Source organism: Microtus pennsylvanicus, chromosome 4 (assembly GCF_037038515.1).
Source record: "Microtus pennsylvanicus isolate mMicPen1 chromosome 4, mMicPen1.hap1, whole genome shotgun sequence".
In the NCBI taxonomy this organism is placed as follows: Eukaryota; Metazoa; Chordata; class Mammalia; order Rodentia; family Cricetidae; genus Microtus; species Microtus pennsylvanicus.
The window spans coordinates 138784805-138799697 of record NC_134582.1 but is presented as its reverse complement, the minus strand read 5'-3'; the positions used below and the strand labels follow the sequence as shown (position 1 = coordinate 138799697).

At 39.5% G+C, this 14893-nt stretch overlaps 1 protein-coding gene across 1 annotated transcript in view; it reads right to left on the bottom strand.

The window, feature by feature from the left end:
* The window catches only part of Gpr158 (G protein-coupled receptor 158), a 352600-nt gene that overhangs the window by 163606 nt on the left and 174101 nt on the right, over positions 1–14893 (bottom strand). The gene's annotated exons all lie outside the window — the stretch shown is intronic.

The following is a 14893-nucleotide window of genomic DNA, read 5'->3' as shown; positions in this document are numbered from 1 at the left end:
GGTTTCAGCATCTTCTCCTTGTGGGTGATGAGACTCCTTAACGCATGGGTCATGGTACAGACACACTTGTTAAAGAAACAAGAAGACTTTGGAAGTGGGTGTGTTTAATGTACCAAGTAAATCTACTTGTCATTTTAGGAACTTCTTGACCTAGATGACACAGAGTCCAAAATGAGACTATCATCATTGCTTAATTCTCCAGGGATTTCATCTCCCAACCTCATTCAGTCTAAATTACAGAAAATGGTACTTAACAGCTGTTTAGTGTTCAATTGCCTAACAATGCTGCATCCTTTAGAATCAATCCATACAACCTATCATTTAATCCCCATTTGACATGCCCTGAGCTATCTCTGTGCTGTTTGGCTACTGCTCCCATTGATTATTTCATTAGTTTTAGAATTGTCTGCCATACTTACCAAGCTTAAGTTAGCATTGTAGCCCAGTACTCAAAAAGTATCAGTTGTTGACTTTAGCAATAGACAATGAAAAGGAACTATACTAATCACGAACTTAACATTAGAGACAAAATTAAATGCCTAGTTTATTAGGTCACATGACCTGGTTAAGCTAGGAATTAGGAAAAGGGCTGTTTTGTTGTAGTTAGCTTTTAATAACCAATTCATCGGAAATCTTTGATGTATCTCAACTCCTGTAAAAGGGTCACGGTCTTTTCAAAGTATGCTTGTCTATTTTCCTTCCACAGTAAAATTTGGCAACAAAAACACAAATGAGTATTTTTTGTGATTTTGTTGCTATTTAATAGCAATCACTCTGAAAGCTGGGAGCTGGCTCATAGGTAAATAAGCCTGACGCCATGAGCCCAGTCCCATGGTAGAAGAAGAGTACTGACTCTTAGAAGTTGTCTTCTGACCATCATGTGTTTGCCACAGCACACACGTACCTGCATTCATACACATACATACACACAAAATAATAATATTAATAGTTACCGCTCTGTCAACATAGTGTAAAAAATATATGGGTTTAGCATCTGATTTAAGTAAGCTGATATTTTATTCTTAGGTAAACTCATTAGACAACTCAGTTCTGGTCTTATTGATGAAATATGAATGACATTGGGATTAAGTTAAATGATTTACATAAAAACATAGTGACCAGTTTTCTTCTCCATACATGAGAAGTGCTAAAACATGGAAATTAGAAGGAAGGTATGCAAGACCTGGGTAGGAATGGTGAGTTCCAGTTTCGATGACTGAATCTGAGGTTCCACTCATTGTCCAGGATACACAAACGCTGAGAAAGAATGCAGTACTGAATTGTAAGGGCCGATTAGTGTTTGTCCTGCTTTCCTTCCTGTAACTGTCACAAAATAACAACAAAAGTGGCTTAGGGGAGAAAGGGTCTCTTTTAACTCACAGTTCCAGTGCACTACCATGGGGAAGTCACAGTGGCACGAGCTTGGTGCAGCTAGTTACAGTACATCCACAGTCAAGAGCAGTGGGCAGTGAAGGCTCCCATGCTCGCTGTTCAGCTACTTTTCTCTATTCCTCTATAGTCCAGAGACCCAAATCCGGGAATAGTCCCACCTTGTTTCATTCTTGAGCATCAGACATCAGTTAAGGTAATCAAGATAATCTCATAAGACATGCCCACAGATCAACCTGATCTAGATAGTCCCTCACTGAGAATCTCTTCCCAGATGATTCTAGACTGTGTCGAGTCAACGATTAAACTAACCACAACAGAGTTAGAGAAGAGCATACGGAAGTCTCTAGGAGCAGAAGAGAGAGGAAAGCCCTTGGCAAGTGAAGCATTTGCATTTAGATTGTCACAACAGAAAAGTTGAACCTACTAAAAAATGTCAGCATTGTTGAAGTATGATGACCTAGAAAAGACTATCATAACTAAGAATTTTAAACTTGGGTAACCTTCAAGATAACACTTTTCAAACTAGCACAGATTGAAAATAGGCCATCTAAATTTTCCGGGATTGTGGTTGGTAGGCTGGTTTTCTTTGCTTTATGTTTAAAAAACACCTATGAGTGAGTACATGTGATAATTGTCTTTCTGTGTCTGGGTTACCTCACTCAGAACTTAGACAACAATGAGGACACTAAGAGAGACTTAAAAAGATCTAATCTACATGGGAAGTAGAAAAAGACAAGATCTTCTGACTAAATTGGGAGCATGGAGATCTTTGTGGGGAAGGCTGAAAAGAGGAGGGAAGATGCAGGGAGGGGAACAGAGAAAAATGTAAAGCTCAATAAAAATAAATAAAAAAGAAAGAAAATGGGTTACCAAAGCTTACAGACTAAATACATAATGGAGAATATTATTTCCGTAGAAGTCTGTTGAATAAAGCAAGTAAGAAAAGCTAGTGCTCAATAGGGAAACAAGAATGGTAGGAAACGGACATTGATTCTGTGTTGTGTTCTCTTTGACATCAAGATTTTTATATTTTCAGTTAACAAAGGAGCCTCTGGAAGTCTAGGAGAGACATAGGGAGAAGAAAGACATGCAAAGCAGATCAGTGCCTTGCTCAGCCATCATCAGAGAAACTTCTCCTGCAGAAGCTAGAAACAGAGAACCACAGCCAGACCATATGAAGAGATTGAGAGACCTTAAAACACTCACCCCTATGCTGGGACATCTCCTTAAAAATCCCTTTCCTCAGAATCCAGGGAACCTTGGAGGCTGAAAGAGTGAAAGAGCCAGAGGGGAAGACACCGAAGAAAAAAGGCCCTGTAAGTCAACAGGATCAACGCACTTAGGAACCCAGAGATGAGGCAACAGGCACAAGGCCTGCCCAGGACTGCACCAGACAGATTCCTAGAGTTGAGAGAAGTAGAGACACCAGCCCACCCCTTACTCAGAAGCTATCTGCAATTGATAACCACTTGGAAATGAAATTTAGTTTTCCAGAAGGGAGTGTCACTAGTAAAACAAACTACTCTAAAAAATGGTCTGTCTGACCAGAGTAGATGGTCAACAGGCAATGAACTCAACAGCACCTTTGAAGGTTTCTTGTCTCAAAATGTCATATCAGGGCTTTTATTTTCAATTTATATTTATTTCATTTATATGTATTTTCCCTTTCTACCCTATCAATCTTTTTGGTATGTATTGTGGCTTCCAGTTTAGTGTTTTTATGGTTTCCTGAGTATGTGGATAAGTGGGTCTCTGTATGTGTATCTGAGTATGTGGATAAGTGGGTCTCTGTATGTGTGTCTGAGTATGTGGATAAGTGGGTCTCTGTATGCGTGTCTGAGTATGTGGATAAGTGGGTCTCTGTGTGTGTATCTGAGTATGTGGATAAGTGGGTCTCTGTATGTGTATCTGAGTATGTGGATAAGTGGGTCTCTGTATGTGTATCTGAGTATGTGGATAAGTGAGTCTCTGTATGTGTGTCTGAGTATGTGGATAAGAGGGTCTCTGTATGTGTGTCTGAGTATGTGGATAAGTGGGTCTCTGTATGTGTGTCTGTCCCTTTTACCTTTTTTTAGGCTCTTTACCTTCTGTCTGTTTTTTCCTATTAGGTGTGTTGAGTTTTGTTTTATCATAGTATAATATATTATTATCCTTTATATGCCTGTTTGTTTTCTAATGGCAAAGAAAGGAGGTGACTCTTGACAGCAGGGAAGATGAGAAAGAAATTGGGTTAATAGAGAGAAATGAATGAAAATCAGGATATATTATGTTAGAAACATCCATTTTCAACAAAAGGACCAAAAGGATTTACAACAAAGAAGAATTGCAAAGTCAGGGTAGAGCATAATCCAGAACCGAGTTGAAGAAATCAGCTCTGGAAATTCTTTACATCTCTTCTAACAGAGAGAGAGCATTTTATATTTCAGAAAAGCATATGTGTTGAAAATTGAGGACAAGATTTTTTATATATATACACATATATATATGTATATATATATTTGAACTTTATTACTCAAAATGTAGAAATCAAAAAGCATATACCCAAAGTCTAGCATTTCAATAAACTTTTATGCAGTGAAAATAGTCATTCCAAAGTTTTGATGCTTTTGAATAAAAAGGGTAATGAAACTTATGTATGTATATATTTATATATACAAATTTTCATTATCCATTCATCTTTTAATGGACAACTGGGTTGATTCCAATTCCTTGTTATAGTGAATACAACATCAATAAACACAGCGGTGCAAATATCTCCACTGTAGGGTATGAAGTTCTCTAGATATACGCCCAATAGTGAAGGTAAGTCATATGGTAGCTCTATTTTTAGTTTTTGAGAAATTTCAAAGCTGATTTCTATAATGATTATATTAATTTGCACCTAACAACACTAAATAAGAATTTTCCCATCATTTCTAACATTTATTTTCAGATTTCTTGATGATAATCATTCTGCCTGGGGTGAGGTGGTATCTCAAAGTTTTAATTTATGTTCCTCTGATAGATAAGAATATTGAACACTTCAAAAAAATACTTACTGGCCATGTGTGTTTCTTATTTGAAAACAGTCAATTCAATTCATTTATCCTTTGTTGATTGGCAGTTTTTATTCCCTTGGGATGTAATTTATACAATTCTTTGTTAATCATGAATATGAGCCCCTTCTCTGAATCATACCTGGTAAAGATTTTCTCCCATTCCCCAGGCTGTCTGTGTGTTCTGCTAGGTGTTTCCTTTGCTGGACGGAGTGTTTTATTTTTGTGTACGTCCATCTGTTGGACTGGTGGTTAGTGCCTGTGCTAATGCTGCTCTGTTTGAAAATGTCTTGCCTACGCCAGTATTTCAAGGTGTATATCTTGGGTTTTCTCTAAAAGTTTCAGTTTTGCAGGCTTTTAAATAGAGTCTTTGATCCATTTGGAATTGATTTTTTTTATACAAGGCAAAATATAAGAATCTATTTTCATTCTCTTGCAAGTAGAAATCCAGTTTAGCCAGCGCCATTTGTTGAGCAGGTTATCTTTTCTCAATGGAGGTTTTTGTCGTTTTGAACAAAACTGAGGTGATGACAGGAGGTATTCAGCTTGCTAAGGAAAAGAGGGGTGGAAATAGGATAAATGGCTCTATTTGTGACGAGACCCCATAGCCCTTGACCTGCTTAACAGAGAGGACAGCTTGCTGCATGATTCTAGGCATGACCCTAGGAGCATATGTGCTAGGTGCTCTCATTGCTTTCACTATGCTAACCATACTACTGGTCTAAATGAGTCACAGTCAGTTATGAAAATAGACATATTTACATAACTATTCTGGAAGGAATGATTTTAATCACAAGAGTTTTAAAGAAATTTTATTAAAAAGATGATATCAGAAATTAATGAGAACATTCAAGAAATGGGGAATGAAGCAGAAGCGTAGAAACGCACAGTTCCCTCATTTCTAATAACTGTGCCAATACCCTAAGAAGTTAAAGGAGGTGGACATAAGGACAAGGGGCAAGCAGTGCCATTTATTAAGAGCAAGTTTCCAAGTTATATTTCCTATAGAATAAGTGGGAAAATCTGGTATGCCCCCAGAGGAGATAGAGTAATACAAAATGTAGAATGGGTTGATCCAGCTTTGGCCAGTGAGTTGATTGTGAGAGCCCCGATCTTACCAGATATAAATAGTAACTACAAGAGACAACAGGGCACACTATTTTCTATCTGTAGGTGTGCCTAGTTAGAAAACTTTCTTTGTACCTTGCAAAACTGCTTGTGCTTCTGACAGTAGAGATATAGATCAAAAAGGTAATGGCTACCAGTGAGACAATTGGGAGATGGAAGAGGAAAGAGCCAAGAAACAAACTGGTAATTATTGTAACCATTTTTAGAAACTTAGGAAGAAAAACCTGGTTGTAAAACTGTTCATGCAAATCATTGAAACTGTATTAAATAAAGCTTAAGCTATCCGAGGTCACATGTTTGGATGACAATGAGCGGTCACAATTTCTTCATGGCACCCACTCTTCACTGCCATCCAAGGTTCCTGAGAACCCATTTGCAAGACTCCAGCAGGCAAGCTTAGCCTTTTCTGCTTTATTTATGGGTTCTCTATTATACTCCACAAGTCTTCCTGTCTATTCTTATACCAGTACCAGGCTTCTTTATCCCTACAGTGCTGTAATAAAATTTAGGATCAGATATTTGTGATACCACCAGCATTGTTCTTTTTGGCATTGCTTTGTCCATCCAAAGTCTTTTGTGGTTCCACATGAATTCTTATATTGCTTTTTCTAAACCTATAAAATATGATATCAAAATGTTCTTTTAATGGGCATGGATGGCATTAAATCTGTTAATTGATCCTGTAGTACAGTGTAGCCATTTTCATGACATTCATTCTGCCAATCAAGGAAGGTCTGATCAAACTGCAGAAAGCACATGACTATGGGGTGCCCAGCTCCAGCTGAAATATCCGTAAAACAGCTTCTGGGATGAAGGCTCAAGAAGCATAGCAAAAGATGGGACATAAAGACTGCAGGTACTGGAATAACAAGAAGCTTGTTGTGAAACTGAGTCTCCTGGAAATATTATGGAGGGTGCATCCACAAGGTCACATAAACCTGGCTGCCTCTGTAAAGACAACACCACTTCACATGCTAACATGGACAGGAGAAATTCCATGGATCACAACTCCAGAGTTCTTTCTGCAGGCAACTTGGAAATACCGAGTGTGGGAGTGATAGCCTTCTGGTCATTCTTTGTTTCACATATTAACTCAATTCCTGGAGTGAGACTCTCGACTTTCTGGGCTGGTCAAAGCACCGCACCTGTTCCATTTTCTTCCTCATATAAGACTAAAACAATAAAGGATTTATAGATGCATGAATGACAGTAACTAGATACAAGATGAGCAGTGAAATTCCAAGCCACTCTATAATAATAATTTGGACAATAATAACTTGCATTTAACAGATTCATGGATTCCAGTATTCATGGATAAAAGAAATTGTTAGGAAAAGAAACAACTATGCTTTATTATTTTGTGTTTAAAAAACTCAAAACAAGGCCAAAAAAGACAAATAAAGTGATGTCATATAAGATCCTCTTTTACAATTCTCTTAAACTATTTGTTTATCAAAAATCTTAGGTTAACTCCAGGGCTTATTTTCAAAGGCAATGAACCAGAATACAATGGAAATGCCAAAGCAGTCTTGTTCATTGCAGTGGTATTGAAACCTAGGAGATCAGTCTAGGTCTTTATGAACATAATGGGTAAAAAAAAATGTGACCTATATACACATTTGAGTAGTATATTCATCCATAAAGATAAAATATGTCACTCTCAAAAAATGGATAGAAATGAAGATCATCCTAAGCTATATTCATCAAGACACCTATGACATGTTCTCTTTCATACATGGAGATAATAAATAGCGATGAAATGAAGTAGGAGAAAGAAACTGGGATAAAGGACCCAGGGTTAAAGGGATGAGCTAGAGACAGAGAATTCAAATAATGGACATGCGTATAGAAATTTCACAGAGAAACCAAGAAATCTACACAATAACTATGAGTCCATTAAAAAGACACATGCATATGCACACAAAGTCACAAAATTAACTAAGTAACATAAATAAAAAATAAAGAAAACTAAATCGTTTAAAAGTATCTAAGATAATGTTTTAAATACTTTTTGCAGGGCATAAACGACAATTCATCAATCACATAATCCTCCAAAACTGATCAATTTGTGCTATGTTCTCTATCTAGGACAAGGTAATGAGCACAGTTTCTTTAAGTCGTATGGCTACCAAAAAATACTAATGGGCTGACTGTTAGATTGTTGGGTGGTACTTAAGTTCACGATCATTTAGTGTTCTCCATTCTGTGAGAAGAGAGGCCGGAATTTATGCATCATTCTACTCTCAGCACTGAAGGTGATGTTTACACAGGTTAGACCCTCAGGAAATGCTTGCTAATGATCAAAGTGTTCTCTAGAAGAGTGAATGAACCCATCACTCAGCAGGCCACTCTTACTGCTCTCAAACCATGCACACTGAAGAATTTATAGCGGTGATGATTTTCCAGATGCTAGGCACAAACTATAAAAATGCATTAAGAGTATGTGATTACAGACGACTTTGGAGCTTGTAGGCAAATATGTGCAAACCATGCCAGTGATGTTTGCTTTGTAGATCTCAGCTCCTCCGCATACAGAATGCCAATGTGCTGTACCGAAGCTTAGGCACCCTTGAATAGCGGACATCAGACTTACAAATAAAATAAAAATGTTCTAAAGAAAAATGGCAAATACTGAGTCTTGGGAAAAATAAAGAAAAGGATTTCGGAAGGAAGTTATCATTACATTTATAGGCTATTTGAAGAGTATTAAATATTCACCTCTAAACAAGACTGTCAAAGCAAACTGTCAGTATGTGAACAGTGTATAACCTACTTGTTAATTTTAATTTTGTTACCTTGACAACAGAAGAACATTAAACTGCTTGAAATATATACATATATATTTACTTTTTTTTTTGGTTTTTCGAGACAGGGTTTCTCTGTGGTTTTGTATTTACCTATACATATATGTATGTTTTACTTATACAAACTAAAAACATAAAACCTCTAGACTAATAAGCAAAGGATAACACATTTTTTCAATGTAGTTATTAAAATCGTATTCAAAGGGGCATTGACATTGGATGTGATATCTAAAGAAATTCCCCACCTCAAATTCATGGCCATAAATCAGGTCCATGGCTTTAGGAAAACTGCCCTCGCCATGGAGTTCCAAAAAGCAGCCAACCCTATCACACAATTTGGAGCCCAGAGGTTTGCAAAGCAGACAACCCAACCAAGATATTACCCTGCACTTCAGAGTGCGGAAAGAGACACTTCCTTCCACCCTGCACTTTCAAAACAGTTTATCCTGAAAAGCAGTTTCCAGGCCTGACAAAGCCATGCCCCCGCCACCTTTGACTATGAAAGCCATTTTCAAACTCCACAATATATTCTCCTGGACCCTTGGTTACTGAGCCAGAGACTGAAGGCACTCAGATCAAAAAGTTCACTTTTGCTGTTTTAAGGCAAACCAAGTCTATTTTATTTTCTTCTGCTGTCTTAATTTTTACAATACTAGAAACACCATAGAAATAGACACAGTTCAGAAATTGTAAAATGGTAAGAATTTATCAAACTATAAACTTCAGAAAGTCCTTTTTAAATTTTAACCTTATATGTATTACAAAGTTTCCTTGATAAGTATGCAGCATTTTTATAATAAAATGTTTTGTTATTATATCTTCTTGGCTCTGGTAACATGCTCCCTGTGCAAGCATAAAGACCTAAGATATGACCTAAGTTCATATCTTCAGCAGCCACATAGAAGGCAGGCAGGGTGGTATATGCCTGCAACCCCAGTTCTGGGAACATGAGGGGTAGGGCAAGACACGGAAATCTTAGGGACTTAGTGTTCAGAGTGCCAAATTCCTGGTTCAGTAAGAGACCTTGTCTCAGATTGCCAGGCAAAAATTGGGAACTTGGGGGTGGGGGTGGGGTGGGGGTAAGGGGAGATGGGGAGAGAAAAGTGACAAGGGGAGGATGGGGATAGCTTGGGGGAATGGGAGGGTTGGGATGGAAGAAGGATGGATATGGGAGCAGAGAAGTATATATCTTCATTAAGGGAGCCATTTTAGGGTTGGCAAGAGACTTGATTCTAGAGGGGTTCCCAGGTGTCCAAGGAGATGTCCCCAGCTTGTTCCTTGGGTAGCTGATGAGAGAGAGCCTGAAATGGCCCTATCCTATTGCCATACTCATGAATAGGGTGCCCGGTTGTCCAAGTTCTGCTCAAATTAGAATACTAAGGGCTGTCGCTACTATACCTGCTCAGGCCCCAAATAGTAGATACAGGGTCCCATATCTACTATTTCCTGTATATCACCATAGAACCTTCATCTGGCGATGGATGGAGATAGAGACAGAGACCCAAATTGGAGCACTGGACTGAGCTCCCAAGGTCCAAAGGAGGAGCAGAAGGAGGGAGAGGATGAGCAAGGAAATCAGGACAGTGAGGGGTGCACCCACCCACTGAGATATTGGGGCTGATCTAATAGGAGCTCACCGAGGCCAGCTGGACTGGGACTGATAGAGCATGTGATCAAACCGGACTCTCTGAACATGGCAGACAATGAGTGCTGTCTGAGAAGCCAAGGACAATGGCACTGGGTTTTGATCCTACTGCATGTACTGGCGTTTTGGGAGCCTAGTCTGTTTGGATGCTCACCTTCCTAGACCTGGATGGAGGGGGGAGGACCTTGGACTTCCTACAGGGCAGGGAACCCTGACTGCTCTTCGGACTGAAGATGGAAGGGAAAGGGAAGTGGGGGGAGGAGGAGGGAAATGGGAAGAGGGGAGGAGGTAGAAATTTTTAATAATAATAATAATAAAGAGAGACTTTGTTTCAAAACATAAAGTGGACAGCACGAGAGGAGGGACACCCTCCACATTTCTGTGTACAAGCATGTGCGTGTATGCACATACATGTCCAATACATACCACATATAAGCCATACACACACTATACCATACACACATCATATACACCACAGACATACCATATACAAAAATCATACACATACTATTTGCACATAAATCACATATACACATATACACTACACACATACACACACCACACACATGCACACACCACATATATACAACACACACATATACACACCACATAATATATGAATTACACATACATACTGTGGAGGCCCAAAGAGGTCAAAAGTCAGAGAGTTTTGGGACTTGTTTCTAGTTCAAGATTACCTGAGGTTCTAACTCAAACAGAGGTCCCACCTGGAACAGAGTTCTGCTCTCTCAAGGCTTTTGTAAGGAATGGCTAGTTGCCAAACCTCCTGCTCCTGAAATAGGGAAGTAGCTGGTTCCTACCTAAAACAAAAGTCTAAGGAACAAACTAGGTTCTAGTTCCCTTTATGGAAATAACTTGGGATTTCACCCAGGGAGTGGTTTGCCTACAGAATGTTTGGTCTAAGGCACGAGTGGAGGGCCTGAGTGAGTGATGAATGGACCCCATGACTTTCAATTTGCATGTTAATGCAGTCCTTTTGTTCTATTCCTACCTTTTGAAATCAGGGGTATATTAAGCTACTGGAAATTAAACACAAAGAAATTTTCAGTACTCACAGAAATTCCCTCCTGATACTATCCTGTGTTTCTGCATTTATTTTTTTCATTGGCGTCTTTGTATTCTTTACTATATTTCTAAATTCCCATGCCTCCACTCTGGAAGAAAGGTAATCTTGTCGAGGCTGGCCCCTGACAACATACATACCACATACATATCTACACCACACATAATACCACACATATGCACATACACAATCACATATCACCACACACACGTATATACACTACCACATACACATAAGACACACACACACACACACAAGAATGATTTCTTATACATAGTAAGTGTTGTGCTTTCCTATCACTTTAAGGGACAAGCCACGCCCACTCCCATTACCTCTGACCTGCCCGCCGCCATCTTGGGCCCTTCCTTTTCTGCTTCCTTGATGTGCCTGCTTTTTATTATAAGGAAGACCTGGGAATGTTATGGTTTTGGTCCCTTTAAGAGACAAGCCACACCCATTCTCCTCCCCAACCACTGAGGCAGGCTGATCTTCAGCTTCTGGCCTAAGCTCGCTCTCTTTTCCATCTTCCTCTTGGAGAGGCAGCTTCGCTTCTGCCTCTCTGCTTCCCCCCTTCTCTGTCTCTTTCTTCTCTTCTCTTCTCTCTCTCTCTCTCTCTCTCTCTCTCTCCCTCTCTCTCTGTCCCCCCTTCACCCTTCCTCCCCCATAACCCCCTGAATTCAACCTCACCCTGCATGTGGTGTCTATCCATGTTTCTGTCTTCTGCCCACCCGCCATGTGTCTCCCTGCCTGGGACCAGCCATTGCTCTGAGACCAGCAGTGGTCTCTGTCTGGGGCCCACTGCCTGCTGCCACATGGCCCACCACCACTGCTCTGAGACCAGCAGCCGTCTCTGCCTGGGACTGGCTGCTTCCAGAGCCCACTGCCTGCCACCACATGGCCCACTACCACCATTTGGGACCTATAACATTTCTGCTGCCTACTGCCGCGGGGATCTTGGAGCATTTTTTAAAAAAACAACAACAGTAAGTTGACTTTATCAAGTGAAATTTTATTCCAAACCACAGAGAACTAGTAAATCGACCACTATCAAAAATCCTTGGAAAAGTCTGTCCTCTACACTGGTGATGTTCTGAATCTCAGATTTTTGTTGTTTTTAATTGTGTTATAATTTAACTTTTACAGAAAAGTTACAGGAGAGTACAAAGTAATTTCATATTTCTTACCTGTAGTTGTGAGTTATTTATATCCTAATATTTTCATAGTCTCTTAGTCAAAGTTCAAGATGTTATATGTATGGTACTTCTGGTGTAGGCTAGATGCACTGTGTCTTCATACAGAAACATTTCAGTTTGTGTGTACTGATGAGGGCTCCTCCTTATAAAGCAGGATACAACTTCAAAACTAAGAGAATTAGTGCAGATCCATTATAATTATCTTTGTGCAATCCATATCAAAATCCTACCAGTTGTCACAATGCTTTTTGGAGCTGCTTTTCTTCACCTAAGATAAAATCCAGGGTTCCAATGCCACATTTTCTGTCTCTGTTCTGGAATAATCACCAGTACTTCTTTGACCTCTTTAGCCCCTAGCGCTTTGTGGATCCCAAAATTTTGACCATACAGGTCATTTTTTATAGATGGTCCCTTGGTGTGTGGGTGCTTGCTGCTGCCTCATGACTAGGTTCAGAGTATTGACTCTTGGCAGGGATGCCCTACAAGCAGGGTATGTTCTTCTCAGTGCATCACTGCAAGAGGAACAAGGTATCAACTGGTTCCAGGACCTGGAGACTCTTGCTTTGGGAAGTTTGTAGCTTATAAGCTTCTGCAATGAAGAATACTTTTACTTTGAAACCTATACATGATCAAATACCACGACTAGAGAGAAAGCTTAGCATTTAAGAGCTGGGTTCAGTTCCCAGCACCATCATGATAGTTCAAAACTATCCATAACTGCAGTTCCAGGAACTCTGACCTCTCTGTAGGTACCAGACATGTACACACATGCAGGCAAAACATTTATATGTATAAAATAAGTAAATCTTTTTAAATATATTAAATAACTTGTTTCTCATCAAAGTTTGCTAACTTGGAATTATAAAAGTTTCATGTTTAAGATTCTGAATGCTATGTTTCTTTTTAGAGCCTTATGGTTTTTGTTGGGTAAGGAATGCATCTTTACACAGAAAGAGAAAACAAATAGGAAACTAGAAAACAAAAATTGAAAATGATTACAAGGTGAAAGGAGAACGGTCACTAAAGGATTTGTAAACAAACCTACAGATATTCTGTCTAACACAATGAGCTACTGTGTAGATTACTGGTAGTTATATCTACTTAAGAAACAACTGGTAACATATGTGTAAATGTTAGCAAAACTAAATAGTTTTACTAATGTAAAATAATATAAACAATAAAATAGATGAATTGGTTGGAGGACATAGCAGTGCATAATTTCAGGCCATGGTCAAGCAGGAATATATTCATAGGACAGAGTCACAGGACAGGGCAATCTGAAGTCCTCTGAGACCATGGGCTCTGCTCCTGTGCTGGGAGATGGAACCAACACCCACTCAAGAGGACAAATGAAGATGGAGGAGGAGAAGAAAGAGGGAGAGTGCAGGCTTCAAATAGCAGTGACAGATTTGTTTCTGAGCATTTTGAGTGCCAACTACTATGGCTAGAATATTGTGGTTTATCACCTCGTTTTTATCCTTATAAAAATTTCAGAAAGCAAGTGACATCCCATTTTACATATAATGTAAACAATCTTAAATTAAATAATGTGGTCAAGGTCACAGTTCAAATAAATCACTGAGGTAGGATTCAAACCTAGGACCTATTCAAAGGCTATGTGCTTTATTCTTATCTGACACTCCAGGTAGGAGTTCGCATCTCTTGATTAGTGACCAGAGAAGTCCTGCGTGAATGATAATGTACCTGAACACTCCATAGCACAACCACAGAGTCACAAAGTAAGCAGCTGCCTCAAGTAAAACTGGCACCACTGGTGGAGCTGGATCTGACCTGCAGCCTTTTTCTTCCGGTCTAGTTTCCATGGTCCAGAAGATACTATGTAAGATGCCAAGGGAGGAAAGCAATTAAACAGTTCTACCCAGCTGCAAGACCGATGGGCCACAAAACTTAACAGCATGGCAAGATATGCATCCAAGTGCAATAAATTCCAGGTACACGTTGGTGACAGCTAAAGCTGTCTAATTGGACTTAGGGCCCACTAAACAGGAGGGGATCGTGCCTGAATGGGACTAGAAACCTAACCTTTTACCTGGGTTAGGAGTTATAGGGTCATAGAAAAGACTTCTACACCACTTTACTAGATCAGAAGAGTCCCATACTACAATCTAAAACTTATCCTTACACCCACAGATCAGTGCACCTACTGCCTCTCATCAACCTCTTCTTACATAGCAAGAGGCTCAATTCAGAGCTGCTCTTTGCCTCAGCACTCAGTAGTCCCGCGTTTTGCCTTCTGCAAAGAGCTTCTTTTTTTCTTCCTGAACAACTCATTTTAAAGGCTCTAATTTTTTCCTTGTCGGTTTCCTATCCCATGTGCTTTTCATATCAATACCACTGGAGGGCTAAATTGCAGATTGCAATCTTTAGTTATGGGTCATCGGTAACTTGGCATTCATTTGGAAAGATACCCAAACTGCAGTCAGTCTGAAAGATAAGAAATATAAGCAAAATAACTGGTAATAACCCACAGAGAACAGGGGTGTTCTTGGAGATGGAGTCCATACTAATAGGGATGAATCTGGGGGTGGAGAGGGCGGGAACATCATGAGTTTGCATTGCATCAACCTGGAAGTGAACAGCCTGGACCTGAG